This window comes from Chelonia mydas, chromosome 2, assembly GCF_015237465.2.
Source record: "Chelonia mydas isolate rCheMyd1 chromosome 2, rCheMyd1.pri.v2, whole genome shotgun sequence".
Lineage (NCBI taxonomy): Eukaryota > Metazoa > Chordata > Testudines > Cheloniidae > Chelonia > Chelonia mydas.
The window spans coordinates 117,181,908-117,202,666 of record NC_057850.1 but is presented as its reverse complement, the minus strand read 5'-3'; the positions used below and the strand labels follow the sequence as shown (position 1 = coordinate 117,202,666).

The window sequence follows — 20,759 nt, the reverse complement described above, 5'->3', positions numbered from 1 at the left end:
GTGAGAAAGGAAAACATCAAAGTGGAAACACTGAAAAAAGCAGAATTTAAAGATTCCTGAGCCTGTCCAATTATCACATCATTCTTTGTGTCAACCTGCTAGGCTTCGAGGTGTCAGCTGTGCAAAAGGCAATGAAGAACTTTAAACTGAGCCCAGCATCAGGTTTAGGATGTGAAGCTGTGAAGAGCCCTGTGTAGGTAATTGACTTCTGTTTATTCTATAATGCAGCAATTTGATAGTTTTGTGTAGTAGTAATGATTACAGTAAAAGGTGTGGGGGGCGGGAAGGGAATTCCATCAAGAAATTGAGGTAGATGATGAAATCCTTGCAAACTATGAAATGTTTGTGCTGGTCCTAGAAAGATAATACTGGCAGTTCAAAAAGACAAAGCAAGTATTTTGCACGTCATGAAAGTTAGTGCTATTCTATACATACTGTGAGGGAAAACCAGGGAATCTGCATTTGGTTATTCTGAAGTGAACCTTCCAAAGTTAACAGGATTCTTTATTATAATAAATCCTGTTTAGCCTTCCACCTAAGGATCTTAAAGCAAGTCACAGACATTCTTGGATTAAGCCTTACAACACATCTGTGAGGTACAGTATGTAAAGAATATTCATCTCCATGTTACAGAAGGGGAAACTGACACACAGAGGACAAAATTCATTCCAGGGGTAACTCCATTGATTTCCATTGAGGTCAGTAAAGTTACAGTAGGAATTTAGTTGGCCCAGATAGATTTGATCTTAAAGTTTGAATCAGGCACAAAATTACATGTGCAAACTTAAGAGTTCACATTGTGCTCACTAAAGGGAGAGCAACTTGTTCGAAAATTTGGCACCAAGTGAGCTGTGCACGGTCACGCAGGAAGTCTGCTGCAGAGTGAGAAATAAAGGCCAGGTCTCCTTACTTCCATGTCTGTGGCTAAGGCACAAGATGATCTTCCTATTTGGTGTCCACGGGATCCATTCTGTTTTCCCCCACCATCCTCACACATCACACCATTTTCCATCAATGGCAGACTTGGCCATTATGGAAGTGCTCATCAATATCTTATATAAAGAAGGATTTCATTACCACTTCTACAGCACATTAAGGGCAAAAGTGCCCAAGAGTTGTATATAGTCCACACGAAAAAAATCCCTGGTATTTCTGAATCTTTTTTGAGCCACCTTGTTTCAATTTGAAATTTCCCCATAAAATACAACTTCTTAAAAGCTGCATGTTAATATGTTGTGACTTAAAATTAAAAACATCATAATTCCTTTTATTTTGTTAATATTCCAAAAATAAATGATTTTACTCATAAAGGTTTTGGGAAAATTCATTCCTGTTTACAGTCCCAGCACATGCACAGTGCTGGTTCCAATTCTGTCAGCCAAACAGCTGTCCTTGTTACGCTCTTAAGCAGCTGTGTTCCTTTTGCTATCTAGGGACCTGTTACAAAGCATTTACAGAGTTTCATACAGACAGGTGTCCCTGCAAAAGTAATGCCGACTGCAAAGGAATGTAATAAGAGTGATTTCTCTTCTAACACCTTCAAATATTTAACACTTTAAATAAGTAATAAAGAACAAAATGAATACGGTCTCCACCCTCCCTCCAACAATAATTAAACAAGGAGCGGTACCTCTGCAAAAGTGTCAGCATTGGTGGAAAATTTGTCTGCTTTTCTTTGCTTTTGTAACATTCTCTGGGATGACTGTGTAGGACGCGAGGAGGTGAATTGTTACTGCAGCAGCAAAGGGATTTGTTCTCTTCAGGTATATTCTTAGCTGATCCCTTATTACATATCCTAACAGGATTAGGATGCTTGCTCTAGCACTTAGATGCTCTGAGGATGGGCATCAGGGTAGATTCAGTTGCAGAATTGGAGCCTTAAACTTTCAAGTTCTTTTAGGAAAAGAGTGTTTCATTTTCTCCCGTATCTTGAAGCCAAAATATATTTTGCCTTACGTTAAAATGAATCAAATTACAGCACTGGCAATGTCTGAGCTCAGAAAAAATAACTTGGATTACATCTCGGTCATAATTTTTCAGTTAAATATCAACATACATAAAAATATTGGTCAAGCCAGCTTAAACCCTAACCAAACTGTATAATGTGGGTAAGCCCTAGCAGAAGCAGTTTGAAAGTAATTACTGAGCCAGATTTTATCCTGAGTGATAAAACTTGGCTCCTCAAAGCACATTAAGGCACCTAAATAAAAGTTGCTTGATCTTCAGACATGCTGAGCACCCTGCGTCAATATGGCTTTGCAGTCAATATGGCTTCGTCAGTCCTTGACAAGTTTTCTTACCTATTTTTGAGAATGGTCCCTGTAATTTTTTTTTTAAGTTACTACCAAATTAGCAACATCAAATGGTTGCTAGGATGGATTCCCTTGAAATCTGTAAGGTTTCCCCCAAAGGTCTGATGGACATAACGAAGTCCACTTGGAAAGGTGACCCACAGGTGCTCATTTCATAGCATGAATTGTATGTTTTGGCGGTGGCCCTTGGGGAGCGACCTGGTGCAGAAGACTTAGGAGAGAGCTTGGAGTTCTAGTCATAACTTTGCCTTGAATTTTTTTAACTTGTCGTCTGACCCTTTCCCCATCCTCTGTCTATTTTGTTTATTTTGATTGTAATCTCTTCAGGGCAGGGACCATCTACTATGCTGTGTTTGTATAGCACCTAGCCCAATGGGGCCCTGTTCTTGGTTAGTTCATAGGCACTACCAGAATGAATGTGTTTAATAATATGGAGAGTTTGACAAATAATATTGTCATGCCTGAGATAGGTAAATATTATGACCTCAAATTAAAGGTGAGGAAACAGACTCAGAGGCAAGGTAATTGTCGTCTATGGATCTTGTGGAAGCCATGCAGTGTTCTCTCACAGTTTGAAAGCCTTCATCAGTGGTCTGTAGTACAACCCTGACCATGAACATCTGTCTGCAGATGTTGATAGGAGGGATATACAGAGGGCTGCTATCTCCTTTGCTCATAGGAAGAAAAAACAATGGGAGAAGAACTGCAAGAAAACCAAAGAGAAATGCAAAGTGTCTTTCTCTTGCTCTCTGGACTTTGGTTGAAGTGAATCAGATACTAGGTCTGTATCTTGGATTTGGCTGAAGTGAACCAGGTTTTATACTTTGTTTTTGGACTTAAGTTGAGGAAAGCCCTATTGTATCTGTGTTTGGCCTTTAAAGAAGCAGGGAATTCTCTATATATACTTTTCTATTTGACAATAAAGCACATCAAAGGAGTTCAAATTGCAGGATCCCATCCTGCTTCAACCAGCCTGTCACAATTTTATTAAATTGCCGTTCCAATTCTTTTTCACCCAGTTAGTTCCCTGACATATCAGCAGTTCTCAGACTGAGGTGCACAGGTGGGAATGATGTATTCCTCAGAGATCATGGTGGCAGAAAGCTGGATGAAAAGCTGAAGTACACCAGAAATTTGCAGAAGGGGATACAATTGATTTGTTTTCCACCAGTTTGACTATCAGAGCATGTGTAAAGTGAGGGTTGGGGACAGGGTAAAGAAGGAATAATCACTGGCATTAGCATGGCAATTCTTCTCTTTTCAAACTGGCTTTCAGAGTTTATATTTTTAAATTAAACTTTTAACAAAAAGATCCAGTATCACTCTCACTGACAGAACAACAGGGGTTCAGACAGAAAGGGAACAGTACAGGGAGAGTATCCTAAAATTCTATCACAATTCATTTCAAATATTGACACAATGTAGCAGCTTCACAGAACTTCTTTCCAACCTCCATAAACCTAGTCTTAAAATAAATGATGCAATAATATAGGGGAAAATTCACCCTGTCCATGACTTCAGGGAATAGTAACTTTTTTAAAATGTATATGATTCGTTTTTATCCTGTAAGAATTTGGTTCAAAGAGATGTATTTGACTTAAACTCAATTGGAAAAGGAGGGGAAAACACATTCAATATATAAATTAATTGTAGTTATAACACCATTTTTATGGCTTCTAGCCAGCTTCACTATATTAGGTTAAGGGCCAGATCCTGCAGTTCTTACTCAGGCAAAACTTGGATTGAAATAGGTTTTTTGGAGTAAGGACTGCAGGATTAGACCACTAAGGGAGACCACTGAGATGCAGGCATCTCTTTCCTTGTTTGTTAATTTTACATTAAGAGAATTATAGAAGGCTACTAATAAATACACTCCCTGTATTTCAGTCGTGCTTTATTTCACAAGGTGCATGATGACGTATTAAGAACTAAAATTTCTTAACCTTTTTTAAATAACCACTCAATTGACTGCAAAAATTGGTGGTGGTTTTCTAATAATGGTGGAACAGATTTGTGATAGTGTGGGGATATGTTAGTGAGGTCTCCAAAGACATGCAAGAGATTGCTTAATACGAGGGGGGCTGCACCATAAAATCCCAAGGTGGTGAAAAATGATTGTCTGAAGAAGAAAGCTTCATATATAGATAGAAAAAATAAAAAGATCTCCTCAGTTAGAGTTCTTAATGCTGCACCGAGTAATTTGTGTTAATACCAAGTTGATTAGGACTCAAATATAGAAAACACTGTCATAAGAAAGTATTTTGATTATATGGAAAAGGAAGCAGGAGAGAGGATAAGGTACAAGGATAAGAGTAACTCGGTCCATTCCTTTATGTAGGTTTTGCACTCTACTTCATTTTGTTCTCCCCTTACTTGTCCACATCCCTAGTTGAAATTCTTTTTACAGCATTCAGAAGAGATCAGACTGTGTATTTTTAGGTTTTAACATTATTGCCTCAAGGCCTAAGTTCTTGAACCATAAATGTACAATATCAACAAATTAGTGTGTGTGTGGGAGGGGATTTCATTCCAGCATATTTCATGTTGTAAAACAGTGACACACCTTCACCCCTCTACTCCATGCACGTGTCTCCACAAGCACATACATGTGAGTATGCCTGCATTTTCAAAGTGACTAGCGATTTTGGTTGCCTCAGTTTGAGACCTTTTAAAGGGGTCTAATTTTCATAGGATAGTGGGTGTTCTGCACTTTATGAATATCAGGCTCCTTTAAGGCATCTCAGCATGGGCACCCAAATATTGAAGAACAACCAGTCACCCCTGAAAATAGGACACATCATATATGTATACAGACACACACACAGGTATATGCACAAGCACAATACTTCTGGATGTGAAGCAAGGCTATAAATGGCAATTTCCTATTGTAGATCAACTCAATGCTAGGAGATTACCATGAGTTTAGCTCCTAAATGCAAGATATATCAGCGGAGGAACACCGAGCTCTCTGGATGTTTTCTCTTTGTTTACATCCCTTTTTGCCAGAGGGAATCACTTTTTCTTAGCAGCTTGCTGATGCTTTACACAGCTAACGCCAACAGGCAGCAAGCAGACTTTCCACTTGAAACAGTGGTTTACCTAGGTCATGTTATGGCATAAAGCTAATGAGCATGGAGCTGGGCACTAGAAATACATATGAGCTGAATTTCTGTACATTCCAGGGTGGGGTGCATTTATTCCACTTGAAGGATATGCGTTGACTACAAGGGGAAATACTTATGTGTTTTTAGGAGTTGGAAGGTGGGAGGGAGGGGCATAGGGGAGAATTGGGCCCAAAGGTATAGGGTCTCCATGTACACTTCTGAAACCCTTTATTAATAATTATTATTATAGTATAGAATTTAAGCTTTCATTTAAAACAGGCCAAAAACATCAAAAGTATCCACTAATTTTGGAAACACCCAGTTTTAGGTGCCTAGCATGAGCCCTCAAAGGATGAATTTATTCCTGCACCGCTGCAGAGATACATGGCGGGGTAGCTTATGCCCCTGGGGGCTAGTTTGTTCCCAGTATTGGTTAAGGGAGCCTTGAGGGAGGCTGTAACTTGCACCTGATTACCCAAAGCCCCACCCCACATGGTGGGGAATAGCAGCAGCACAGGACCGCCCAGTCAGACCCTTCCCACTCCTGCAACATGTTCCTTTATTAAACCAGATTTGACCTGAACTTCCTAGTTTAATGTAGCTCAATGTAGCTCAGATTTCACTAACTATCCAGATTTACTTTGCCTGGAAGGATCCCGGTGTGTGTGGGGCAGTGGAACCATAGTATTACCAAAGGAAAACTAAAAATGTCTCTCACACCAAAAAAGAGAGAGAACTTATAGGCGTCTCCCTACTGTAATACTAAATAACTTTGAAATATCAGCCAAATCCCAGTGAAAGACGCATGGGGCAGGAGTAAGTACAGTACAAACCCCGCTTTTTAACATATAAAAAGTGATACTAGCAATTGTAGAATCTTTCTTTTCCCCCAGCAATACTCTCTTTCTTCTGTCATTGGAAGTGACTGTGCACTGGATCCCACTGTGATAACACAACGACAAAACGTTACACAGGGGGCTGTGCTGGCTCCCTAGTCAGACCTGGATCAGGGGCGTGCAAGAGTGACTTTCCTTGCTCTTTCCTCGTCTGTGCTGAGCTGATGCTTGGTGCAGCTGAAGATTGCTTCCGTTGTAAGCAGTGTAGCTGCTTTCTTTATCTGAGGTAAAGGCTGCCTGGTTCTTCTGGGATAGTGCTGGGGGAAGACACTAGCACCATGCAGAGAAGTTCATACTAATTTTCTGCTTGGCAACTAGAATAGTGTAATCAAGCAAGTTGTTTGCGGGGGCGGGTTATTGTAAACCTGATAATTGGTCCAGATTTGCAAGCCTTTTGGTGAATTTGAGATGAATTTTGGATGAACTGGGGCCAGTGTATAGCTTCAGGTTGGAACCATGTGAAATGTGGGTTTGCATGATTTTGATCAAAACCAGACAAAAGAACACTTTCTGCTAAGATCCACTTCATGTCTTTGGATTCTTTCAAAAAGTGAACCTCAGAAGTGCAAACTAGGGTGGTTTTGAGATTTTTATTTTTCTTTCAACAAAAGATTTTAATAAAACAAAGTGATTGTGTTAAATAATAAAGGAGAAATCCACAAACTTCTTTCAGCATTTTTGACAAAAAGAGTATGTAATTGTGGGAAGGCCTGCCTTGGCTCAGTTTTACTTTTTTTTCTCCTAGAGAAGTGAGGAAATGTTTTTTGTAAAGTTAAGAGAAAAACATTTTCATTTTTATAAGTAATGCTTTTCACTTTTAAAAGTAAAACTTTCTCTGTTAACTTTTTCTCACTTAAACCAAGACAAAGTTCCCAGTTAGCCTAGCCTTTTCTCGCAGCCCCAGCCCTCCCCCAGAGCTGGCTTTAACCCTTTCAGGGCCGGAGCGGGATAACCGCCCCGTTACACTGATCTTAGCATAGTTCAGTGAAACTGTAGACAGGGGTTCCAGTAATGCTGAGCACTCTGAAGACAGGAGCAAGACTTTAATGAACCTCAAGAGGTGTGTGTGTTCCAGGTTACAGGGAACTCTTTAAGTCAAGGCATTCAGAGTTGATAGTGAACAGTGAGGTATATACTGGGAAAGCACTAGTTTATATGGAAATACCAGGACTATGGAAAATTGAACTTTTTATGTTTCGAGTGGGTTTTGTCTTTAAAGTAACTTCCCTCTATGAAGATTTCAGAAGAGAAGATGTGTGACTTATAGCCCAGTTCCAAAATAGATAAATTGCAGGTGCCTTGTCTCTAAGAAGGATCTTGAGGTGATGAAACTGAATGTAAGTTTGACCTTATTTTTAATTTTGTTAATGAATGAATTTTGAGTGACTAGTTGTTGCTAGGGTTCTTTTTCCAATCAGCTGTTTTTTATAGGATTTTTTGTATGGAACTTTCCATATACCTGTGACACAACATCATCCCAAGACTAGCACTGGTTGGAACATTTTCAACTAAATGTATTTTTGGCAAAAATATATTTTGTTGAAGCCAGATTCAATTCACTTGATGTATTGGTTTCAGCAATGTTTTTGATAGGAAGGTTTCTGAAATCTAGAGTGGATTCCTTCGTCACTTTTGATGAGACAGAAAGAGACCTGAATCAAAAATCTGAATTTACAATCTGCAAATGTGAATTTTGGCACAATTCTATTTTGCAAAAATATTCAAAAAGACAACATTGAATGAAAACAAATTTCAAAACCTCAAAAGCTGATGTAAAATGGAATTGCTATGCTCTGGCTGGCTCTGCTCAAGACCTTTCATCTGGATGTCAGCTCCCTCCAAAATGATTTCATGTATCTAGAGTTTTGATATTTGGGGGTGGGGAGCAGGTAGGAGTCACAGAAGTCAGTCTCCATGGTATGCAAAAATTAAAAAAAATTAAGTAGGATTTTCCCAAACTGATGGTCATAAGGATGCCCTAATTCAAACCTCTTTGCACCAAGTTGTAAGGGTCCACACCTGACGGGCCTCACACCTGACTTGTCCAAAGACCTTGGAGGGTGGAACTGCCAGAGTGAGTAAGCTCAGTTTACAAATCATAAGAATCAAGAGTGAGGCCAAGGAGTCTCCCTTTTGAGTCAACAAGCCACCTGAGGAAAGACTGACATTCCAGAATCTCCAAGACTGATACCCTTGGAGAGAGGAAGTCACAACATCAACAAACAGGCCACTCCAGCCTGTGACCAGTCTCTTTCTGCACCCAAAGGAGACGAACTGGAAAGAATCACTGTGTCAGCAGAACACTGTGGCTGGTTCCTTGACTGCGTTATTAATTATTATTATTTATTATTTAATTATTCATGGGGAGACATAAGGCTGGGACTAGGATTTTTAGGGTATGAAAGTATATCTGTGTGCATGAATGTGTTTGAGTAGCCATAAACCCCAGGGGGCAGCGCCTGAAAAAAATGTTCCCCGGGTTTAAATAGATCATATCTCAAATATAATCTTATCTCAAATATACCCATTAAACTGTGTTCTGTGCCTAAAACTCTTGAGAGATGTGAGCAGATGAGAGACAGCATTACCTGTAATTTCTGGTAAATGAATATAACTGTATCTTGCTCCGGGATAGTTTTGGGTTGGAGTGGAGTGGGGGCTGGCCATAAAACCAGGAACATAGCACTGTACCAAATGGGGGATATTGGCAGGGAGGGTTGCGGGTAGAACTACTAACCACTTAAAGTAATAATACAGTCATCTGTATCTACAGAGTGATGAAACACGCCCCACCCCCGACAACCTTGATCTATTTCAATCTTGGGCTTAGAGCGCCATAAGTGCATTTAGCACTGCCCACAATGAACAGTGTGTATGGGGGGGGCGGGATGGGAGAGTAGGTGAACCCCTTCCCCGCTCCTTAACCAAATGTTGATTAAAATCATTAGTGGATTGAGTGTTTCCCATAACAGAGGTTTGTAAACAAGCGTCAATATTAATGCAAGAGTGTTGCACAACGATCACAACAAAACTCAGGTGCCTCCCTCCATCCCTACAAATCCCACTCATAAGGTGTTAACCCAGTAGAGGCACCTTCTAAAATTCTCTGTAATAGGTGAATAGTCACAGGAAAAAACAACTAATGACTATTGGCTACAGGGGACCAAAACCCTCACATGAAGCTCCACCAATATGTGCCAATGTTCTCTTGTGTTTTTCCAGCACTTGCACAGGGTGTGATAGTGTCCCTCGACACAGGCAGATGTTGCCTTCTACCTCCCTACTACGATGTGTGGACATCTGGCCTCTCTGATTTCCCTTGCCTGCTGGGAGCTAGGACCAGTGTGCACATGGGTGGGATCTGGCTGCTTGTACAGCATTTGTAAACCAGACTTGTCCCATGCCCACTCCGCCAGAAACCCTCCTCTGCACCCTCACAAATGTTCTACAGTGCACAGCAAGCGATGATTATGTGAATGGTGTTGGCCACATTGGCATCCACACAGGTGCGCAGGCAGCAGATTTGAGCTTTCAGCCTTCCAAATGTGCACTCCATGGCCAGTCTGCAGCTGCTGAGTTTTAAATTTAATCCCCCTTTTCATGGGTCATTGATGTCGGGATATGGTTTTTTTAGCCAGGTTATGAGAGGGTGTGCAGGATCCCCCAAAATAACTGTTAGCGCAGACCACTGTAGAGAACCATGTAACTTCTGGGGAATAAAGTTCCTTTGGTGGGCAAAGCACTGGGATATGGGTGCCACGGATGGTCCCTGCATGGTTTGAAAACCCCATCCTCTCAAATCCAGCTATTATTTCCTGAATTTTGCTTATGGCAACCACCCATGGGTAGATCACAGCATTAATTGACTAGCAAACCTAAGCAACAGGGACTCAGACAGTGGATTTTCCAAACCCAAAGTGGCTTGCAGCTAACCGGTAGCTGTCTGGTGTTCCCAACTTCCACAGGGCTTCAGCCACTTGCTTCTGCACCAGTATGGCTTCTCCGAATGGTGCAAGCTCATCACAAAAGTCCAAGGAGGTCTGTTTCCTCATTTGGAAGTTATGAAGCCACTGCTGGTCATCCCAGGTTTCTAAAATATGATCCCACCACACCGTGCTGGTTCTCCGGCACCAGCAGCAATCATCCACCCATGGGCATACCATGGCAGTACCAGCAGTCACTATCTCTGTTGCATGACCCTCATGGTCAGCCATCAGAAGTGCTGCCAAGATTCCATCCGGCTTCTTACCGATTGCCTACTCTACAGCATAAAGATTTGTCCCAGAATAAGGAGCAGGAGAAGAACCAGATCATCATCCACTTGCTCCAGGTTTTCCACCCAGTTTGGCAAGAGGGAGAGGTGAATAGCAACTGCCATCAGCAGATATGTGAAGGCAGGGGACAATGCCAACACAAAGCAAGATGATTCCATGAGTGTCTCCTCTGATGCACAGAGCCTTGGGATACCATTCCTGAAATAGTAGCGCTAATGTCACATAACAAAAGAGGCTGAGTGGACATGGGTATATGTGTGTACACAATGTTATACCTTTCAGAGTAGCAGCCATGTTAGTCTGTATCCGCAAAAAGAACAGGTGTACTTATGGCACCTTAGACTAACAAATTTTACAGCTCACTTCATCAGATACCTGTCTCCAGCACAGCACACGTGGACACTCGGCATTGGTACGGGGAACATGCGCAAGCATGTACATGTTCAACTACCTGAGTATGCGTACAAGTGTAGACACAGACTCTGTCTCATTGAAAGTCAATAGGAGTTAGGCTCCTAATGGCCTAAGTCACTTTTGAAAACAGGACTTCAGCTCCTAAGTCACTTGGGTGCTTTGAAAATTCGAATGTGGACAATTAAGTGTGAAAGTATGCACCTAGACATCCTGCAGGTGTATTTTTAACAAGTCAGTTCAAGATGGCAGCTGTTACAGAGTAACTCTTGCACTCTGAGTTCTCTGTCATGGAGACTTTATTTTTTTATCTCCTATTTTTCTCAATTTAAAGTAAAAAGAATGCAAACTGAAGATACATGTTCTACTACAAAACAGTCAGGATTCTGAAGGGGATGTCACCAGGACACAGCAGTCAATTTAGGAGAAAATACCTCTTGAACTAAAGAATTTCTCAGTACAACCAGATTTTATGATGGATGTCTAATACAACTACTCTTTAGTCACAAGAAAGTTATTTTTATCCCACAAACTTTATACTGTTTATTTAACCTTGCTGTGACTCTGCTGACGACTTTGGAGTTATAATTATAATTAGTAATTGAGTCACCCTGATGATATACTGCAGCAAATTGACCAATCAGTTTGTAGGAAACTGTACTATGGCAGTCATTAGAAAATAAATGGCGCCAACCAACTTTAATTAGAGATTAGTGTGTCTGCCTCCTCCATGTTTAAGTGTTGAGTACAAAAATACTAACATTTGTATTACCTTGTATGATCATGAACACTGAAGAGTTGTTAAATGCACAAGTGAAGGCATCTCCTTTTTTGAAAATAGGGCCTTATCCTCTGACATGTTGAGTGCTTCTTCAGATGCCATTGAAATTAATGGTAGTTGAGGCCACTCAGGACTAGAGCTAGGTGAATAACTAATTTAGGTTCAGTGACCAAACAAAATGAGAAAATTTCAGATCAACCCAGAACAACTTTTTTAACCAAAGAGTTAAAAAGTTGTTTTGGGCTGAATGAAAGGTTTTGTTTGACTAGAACCTTGCAAGATCTGTTCCATAACAAACAATTTTAATGGGAGAATTTATGACTAAGCAGTAGATTGAAATGTGTTCCTCAAGTCTATTGAATGAATACTTACAAATGACAAATAGATCTGCAGCAATCAGGGTCATTTCACAAACAAAGGAAAAAAGATAAACTTCCCAAGAATAATTTGATCAACTCTCTGAATTATGAAAGAGGGCAGAAAGGTTTTACTCTCCTCTGAAGCACTGAGTGCGGCCATTTCCAGAGGCATGAAAATGGACTTGGATCAATGGTTTGACACAATATGACAAATCCTCAGGCAAGTGCTCCACTACGTCAGTGATACCAGTCTCATCGTGCCTGTTTGTCAGCCTCTCACACAAATGTTTTCTTCCACACTGTCCCTTACACATTAAATGCCCTTGCTTGAATTGGTCTGCAAGGCCAACCACTCTTTCTTCTTCAAATCCATCCTCAAGACCCACCTCCGCTATGATGCATTTATCAGCCACTTTATGATAGCCACATGGGCTGTTGAGAATTTATATTATTTATAATAGTAACAATTATAAATGTATGTATGCACATACAACTGTATGTATTTTACTGAGCACCCTTCTGATCACCCTTCATAAGTCACTTGTCTTCTAAGCTGCCCAAGAGAGAAACCCAGCCAAACTGTTTGTACAGCACCTAGAACAATGAAATGCTGATCCTGATTGGGGACCTCTGGACAGCACTATATTATAAATATTTAGTAATACTATAAACTTGCTGAACTATGAGCCATATTCTCTCTCCTCTCCAATTCCGATTTTTTAGTGAAGTTTCACTGTAAAATGAAGATTGTTACATCTCAGTGAAACTATCATAGAATGCTAACAATAGAGGCACACGCGTGACTTAATCAAGAGCAGGCCTCACGGTGTTTGGTGATATATAAACACGTGTAGAGTTGAGGTAATTTTTTTTTAAAGCATCTAAGTGAGATAGGAGCCTAAATTTGTTTAATTTTCAATGGGAGTAAGCATCTGAGGTACATAAGAATGGACCATTGGTCTGACCCAGTATGGCCATCTTGCAGAGTATCCTGTTTTCCAACAGTGGCCAGAGCCAGATGCTTCAGAGGGAATGAGCAGAACAAAGCAATTTTGAGTGATCCATCCCGTGTTGTCAAGTCCCAGCTAATGGCAGTTGGAGGTTTAGGGACACCCAGAACATGGGGTTGCATCCCTGATCATCTCGGCTAATAGCTGTTGATGGATGCATCCTCCATGAACTTATCTAATCTTTTTTTAACTCAGTTATATTTTTCACCTTCAAAAAATCCTGTGGCAATAAATTCCAGAGTTCCACAGGTTTACTGTGCATTGCATGAAGAACTACTTCCTTTTGTTTGCCTATTAATTCCATTGAGTGACCCCCTAGTTCCTGTGTTACGTGAAGGGGTAAACAACACGTCTGTAATTACTTTCTCCATATCATTCATTATTTTATAGAACTTATTATAGCCTCACTTAGTCATTTCTGTTCTAAGATGAACCGTTCTTTTAATCTCACCTCGTATGGAAGCTGTTCCATCCCCCAAATCATTTTTTGTTGCCTTCTCTGCACCTTTTCCAATTCTAATATATCTTCTTTGAGATGGGGCAACCAGAACTGCATGCAGTATTCAAAGTGTAGGTGTACCATAGATTCATATAGTGGGATTATGATATTTTTGTCTCATTATCTGTTCCTTTACTACTGGTTCATAACATTGTTAGCTTTTTTTGACTGCTGCTGCATGGTGAGTGGATATTTTCAGGGAACTATCCACTATAACTCCAAGATCTCTTGAATGGTAACAGCTAACTTAAATCCCATTGTTTTGTATGTATAATTGAGTTTTTTTTCCCAATGTACATTTCTTTTCACTTATCTACATTGAATTTCATCTGCCATTTTGTCACCCAGTCTTTAGTGAGATCCCTTTGTAACTCTTTGCTGTCAATTTTGACTTAACTGTCTTGAGTAATTTTTTATCAGCTGCTAATTTTGCCACTTCACCGTTCACCCCTTTTTCCAGATCATTTACGAATATGCTAAAATACAAAGGTCCCAGTACAAATCCTTGGGGGACCCTGCTATTTATCTCTCCTTTGTGAAAACTGACCATTTATTCTGACGCTTTGTTTTCTCTCTTTTAACCAGTTATTGATCCAAGAGGACCTTCTTTCTTATCCCATAACTGCTTACTTTGCTTAAGAGCCTTTGGTGAGGGACCTTGTCAAAGGTTTCTGAAAGTACAAGTACACTGTATCGACTGTGCTTGTTGACTCCCTCAGCAAATCCTAATAGATTGGTGAGACATGATTTCCCTTTACAAAAGCCACGTTGACTCTTCTCCAACATATGAAGTTTATCTGTGTGTCTGACAAAATTGTTCTTTACTATTTGCCTGATAATGGAGTAGGTTTACTGGCCTGTAATTGCCATAATCCCTTCTGGAGCCTTCTTTAAAAAAGGGGGTTACCTTAGCCATCCCCCAGTCTTCTGGTTCAGAGGCTGATTTAAGCAATAAAGTTACACACCACAGTTAGTAATTCCACAATTTTGTATTTGAGTTCCTTCAGAACTCTTGGGTGAATACCATCTGGTCCTGGTGACTTATTACTGTTTAATTTATCAATTTGTTACAAAATTTTCTCTATTGACACCTCAGTCTGGGACAGTTCCTCAGATCTGTTGCCTAAGAATACTGGTTCAGGTGTGGGGATCTCTCCCATACCCTCTGCAGTAAAGATTGATGTAAAGAATTCATTTAGCTTCTCCACAATGGCATTGTCTTCCTTGAGTGCTCCTTTGGTGCTTTCACCATCCAGTAGTCCCACTGACAGTTTGACAGGCTTTTGAAAATGCCACTAGGCTTCTGTCTACATCTCTAGGTGCCTAAATACCTTTGAATATCTGGCTCCTAAATGCCAAAATGACTTTTGAACACTCCTAAATCATGTAGTACTTCTGGAACTTTTATCCTTCATTCCTGCCTTAAAGACCTTGTAATGTACATGACAGAGGAATATGTGAGACAATGCATGCTTTTTTGTGAGCCAGATGCAAAAGCTCTTATAAGTATACTCTGTGGCATACTTGGAGAAATGGTATGAATCTGTGTACTATACCTTTAAATGTAAGGCGTTTTCCTGTCTGCTGTGGGGGGAAGTGCTGTCAGGCAATTCAAGGTAGAAAATGTTAAAGACTGAGACACTCACACTTTGCTCTCACCCTCTTTCATATAGGTGTTTGTTCTTTAGTGTCATCCTTCATTTTAATACAATCATCTGTATTGAAATTGACATGTTGACTCTTGCTCTGTGAGCCATGATGGCTTTCCCCCTTACACCAGAAACAGAAAAGAAGATTCAACAAATTACAACATTAAAAAGTCTCTCTCTCCGCACCCCCATGGGTGTTTCAAAATGTTATGCCGCTGCTTTCCCAGATTTTCCAGCAGTATCTGTTTGGGGTCCAAGCTGTCCAGTGATGTCACTTTGCAATACAGATGAGCCGAGGAGGCAGTGATTTGACCTAGATCACAACTGGGTTTAGGCTTGGATTTGGGTCTGAGAGTAAGTCAGAGCTAGGGTGTGGGCCGAGATTTTACAGCACTAGTATCATGCCAGATATACTGCTGTGATTTTTCAACCGTCTCTGAACCAGGATTGCAAAACAGACCTGTTCCCTTTTTAGATCTAACTTGAGATCAAAATCATAGTGGCCAGCTTGAATCTAAGGTGATGCATTTGAAGTGATTGCCTCCAAAATCCAAATGGTTCAAAGTCAAGGTTTTGGTGTCATCCTACCTCCAGTGTGGGATCAGGTGAATAACAATTCGGGGAGTAGGATAAAAGTAATTAATGGTTTGAGGGAGTTGCCTTTGTGAAAATAGTGAAGTAACTGAATAAGGAATGTGAAAGGATTTCATTGTGATTGCTGAGAGGATTAATATAGGATTTTGCTGTGAACGTGGAAATGTTTATCTTATCAACATATGTTTAAATAGAACCTACAGTAGAATTAAACAACTAACTAAAATCTTGAAAATGTTTCCACTTCAAAACTGCATTTTGTATAAAGTACTGCTGTGTGTGTCCAAGGGGGTGCATTCGCTCTTGGGTGTAGTGAATGGTGTTAGGATAAATCTGCTCGCATCTCAGTTCCTTTTGTTTAGGGATTTTTTAAAAAAAATCCTGGCAAAGCACATATTTTTCCACAAAACCTCACAAATTCTCAGCTTACAGCTTCTCACAACATGGGCTAGTTAGTGATTAGAGTTCAGAATTGAGACTCAGGAGTTCTGGTTTCTATTCCCAACTCCGACCTGTGACTAACCTTACACAAGCCACTTGATTTCTCTCCCCATTGGTTCCCCTCCTGTAAAATGGCTATAGTGTTACTTAGCTACATAAATGAATTGAGACCTTTGGATGATGAGTGCTATGAGAGTGCAAAGGACTATTACATGATTTATTGCGGGTAGAATTCTCACCTGCCTCTATGACAACCTGTAGGACAACTAAGAGCGTGTTGTGCCCCTTTCTCCACTGTGTAGGGCTGCTGTTCCCCACTTGCACAGGTGGTCAGGACTGAGGGAATGGGAGGAGCCAACACTGCTCCCTCACCTGCACAACATAGCTGCACTGCCCAGGAGCAGGCAGGGAATACATTGTGACTCTGCGGGTCACAATCTCTGTTCCTTCGTTTTCTCCTTACTCCAGGGGAGAAGTAGTTTGCTAGTACTGATCCAGACCAGTAATGGATTATTACCCTCCTCCTGCCTAGGTCAAGGGTGGAAGTAAGGAATAAAGTGTGACTCAGACACAATTCGCTGGCTGATTTGTTCTGTTCTTTGCAAATTATATCAATATGTAGTCCTGGGATACCATGCAGTGTCTTGGTTCTTTTAAAACACATTTAAGATTTTGGGGGAGGTATGTTTTTCTGGTAATTCCAGCCTCTCAAAAGAGAGAACCTGTATGGGGAAAAAACATAATCTAAAATAAAAGTCTTAGTTTAACCTGCAGATTTAGAGTTTACTAAAACAAAGATTAATGATCCTAATTAGAGCCAGGCATAAGGGTCTCATCTCCTCTCACAATATGTGCAACTTTCAATGACCTTAGTGAAAGTTATATTTGCGTTTTAAAAAAGGAAACAGACCACAAAAGCCTGGCAAATGCTATGCAAGTTTCCTCAAACAACTCTGCCAATGTACTTCAGTCCAATCCTGCTAAGCCCTCTTTTTAGCAGAAAGAGTGCTGATCATGCCAGTGTTTTTGTGATGAATACAAATGGAGACTAGAATGAGACCACCAAACTCATTTTCACTTGTGACCTCCGGCAAGATTTGAACCCAGATGAAAGGCTAAACCCTGAACCCATTGAATCACTTGGCCCTCATAAAAAGGGTCTGAGGAATCAAGAACACATGTAATTTATAGCATAACAGTAATGGTGGAATTTTATAGTAGTTTTCAATTATAGCATTGAAATTGAATTTTATACCTTCTTTACATGAAGCATGCATAACTCTAAGTGTAGCATAGGATTGTACCAAGCCAAACATTATATATTAGACCCTATTACAGTAAGTATATGTACCTGTGTAATATCCCCTCATCTTCATTTTGGGCGTATGATGCATATTTCAAAGCTCATTTGGTTCAAGTATGCATGATCGCCTCCTGATGTAAATTTCAAATCCTAATGTTAATAACAGCACCAACCATGTCTTTTTTTTAAAAAAAGGGCAGACCCTATTATAAATGTATGGAGACATCTGGTTTTGATCAAAGGAGGAGATATTTTCATCATGCGATTGAGGAATAATGCTTCATTTCTCCACAACTGCTGTTCTTTTTGAGAAACATAAAAATTATAGCTAAAAAGAAATAACTTTGCACATTCTACAATTTAGTTATTTCCAATTTTAAAAAAGGAAATCTCAGTCCAGGCTCTAGCTTCCACCTTTGAGGGTAGTGGAAATGGTCCTGAAAATGTCTCGGGAGAAATATTATGAACAAGTCTAAAGTTCTCCCCCCCCAAAAAATCTCTCTTATGCTAACTTTGATCACCTGACACTTTCCTAAGGGAAACTTTATTTAGAGAACAATGTTAATAAAGTTTCTTTCTGAGCTTATCTGTTGCCCAGAGCTACAGCATTTACCTGCTCTACATCTGTAGTTTGATAACACTTTACAAGATGAGATAAAGACACTTAAAGCCATTAGTAATACTTCCACAGTAATAATCCTTGATTAGCGTTACAGGCTCATTTATTAGCAGCAGCAGTTTCTATTTTCTGCTGCAAACCAGTTTACCAGGATGAACAAACCTTACTTTGTACATACAGCTCCAGTATAAGTATGACCAAGCACATTCATGTGTTTTGATTAGATCTAATTAGAACAGGAGGAAAGGCTCCATTTGCTTTACTTTCTTATGAAGCCCTGAAAACCTGTGGACAGCTGTCTTGATGTGACAAGGTAAGGTAAAAGTTAGTGCATTTGTCACACAAAATTTTAGCATAAAGCAAATATTGTTGTATTCACTTGTCTAAGGGCTTGTCATTTAGTTCACAGCAAGCTGAGGTATGTATCTACCCGCATTAGTCTGCCATGCACTAGTCTAACTAGCCATGTGGCCCTGCTGATGTGCACTAAGACACCCTTAGTGTACATTGATCTAGTCCTATTTCAAAGCAGGATACATCAAAGTGCACTAAGGAACTGTTAGTGTACATCAGCAGGGTCCACACAGCCAGTCAGTGTGGGGTAGATTCATACTCCAGCTTGCCACAAACTAAAAGTCCACGTAGACAAGCTCTAAGGCATTTTTAGGTTTATTATATAGTCTATTTTAAGAGCTGACAGGCCTTGATTCTGGGCCTAATTCTCCACTCTCTTGCAGTGCACCTTGGTGTAGCTACTCACATTTGTTCAAGTTTGGATATGGAAATGTGTCAATACCAGACCTGGCCCTCATTCTGAAATTCTCCAGGTTTACCCTCCCACAGTTTAGGAGATGAATAAGCTGTTGTAGTACTAGACCTACCACGCCTGATTCTCCACTGTCCTGCTCCTGATGTGGTTATTTACATGCCTACAAAGGGGGTGTAAAATGCTACCACATCAGAATGGTAGCTTTAAACTCTCACTTTGACCTGGTGTAAATGACTGCACACGATGCAGAGCACTGGAGAATCAGGCCCAGTCACTGACCATTCTGATTTGGTTGCATTTTACACCTACTCTGTATGAATAACTACATAGAGAACAAGGCAGTGGAGAATCATAATTTTTGAAGGCTGCTGGAGCCTGCCGGACTGTCCCTATTCAAATCAGAATTAGCAGCCTGATCCTACTCACATTTAAGTCACTGGCAAAATTTCCATTGATTTCACCAGTGATGCCAGGGTGGTCCCTGAGTGACAAGTGACACCAGTTTGGTGGTTTAGATTTTATTCACTTTGCAAGGTGAAACATAGTTGGCATAGCTGGTCTCTGTTCAGGAAAGACTTTATACCTAGAGCTGTTTCAGATCAAAGTTTGGTTGCTATTGATTAGCTGTCTAGGGAACCTTGCTCAGCAGGTTACAAATCTCAGCTGGATAACAGTAGCTTCCAGAGTGAACTCTGTGGAGAAATACCCCACCTTATTCTGTGTGAAAAGTCAGCTGGTTGACATTCACCCCTGGGGGAAGCAGGAGGTGCTCGCACTCTCTCACAACATAATCTTTTCAGCTGAGTTTCCCATCCTAGACACTAGCGAGACTAAGCTTTAAATGAGCCTTGCAAAATTCTTCTTGCCCACTCACCCAGTGTGAAAAAATGTTGTGACAGCTGAGTAAGATCTCATTTTTTAAATTAACATAATCACAGCCACTTGCCTACCATTTACTCTCTGAAGTATAGCCCAAAGAGGTTTGTATTTAAATCCCAAACAAAATATCTTTGACAGCTTATTTTTTCATTCATTCTCCTGTTAGAGTCCATTGCTCAGAGTTACTAATTTAAGATGTCATGTAGCCTCTCACCGGAAAGAAGAATTTCACAAAATATCCTGTTTCCCAGGCCTATGATGGGAATGGAGTGGGGCGGGAGAGAGAAAATGAATCAAAGGATGATCACAAGGAATATAAAGTTAAAACTGTATGAACTACAATAAGGGTCTGTTCTCTTCTACTATAGTCTGTCCTAAGAATGGATTCCTGGTGTGCCATTTCCTGTTCTCATTACACTCTTTCTCATGAGAATCAACTCTTAGATCCTGTGCCTCTTGTACTTTCTGACAGATGGTGGCATCCAACAGGACTTTGATGACTGAGTGAATCTGGAAAGTGGAATCAACAACCAATCAAATGACAGATTACTGAAAGAGTCAGAGCATGATGGACAATCCGCAGACGATACTCATTTTACAAGTCTGCAGCAAGAGTAAGAAGACATGACATAATTCCTTTTGGCCGCTCCAGACAAAAATAGTATAATAAGCCTCAAGAGATTAAAAGACTTGGAGGAACTCTGGTCTGGTTTTATTTTAAAGGTCATTTCTGGATACAAATGTTAATTTATAGTCATTGGGGCCCAATCCTACTGAGAGCACTTCCTGAGAGATACTGAGTGCCCTCAACTCCCACTGGGGATGCTCAGCACCAAGCAAGAAGTGCTCAGTACTTTAT

The 20,759-nt window shown here is 40.3% G+C and overlaps 1 long non-coding RNA gene across 1 annotated transcript in view; it reads left to right on the top strand.

Annotated features, from left to right (window-relative positions):
• Nucleotides 1-20,759, top strand: part of LOC122464565 — a 44,859-nt gene that overhangs the window by 12,061 nt on the left and 12,039 nt on the right. Inside the window, exons 3-4 of the long non-coding RNA XR_006288729.1 lie at nucleotides 103-197; nucleotides 20,373-20,623. This is a non-coding gene — a long non-coding RNA (uncharacterized LOC122464565). The remainder of the gene's footprint in view (nucleotides 1-102; nucleotides 198-20,372; nucleotides 20,624-20,759) is intronic.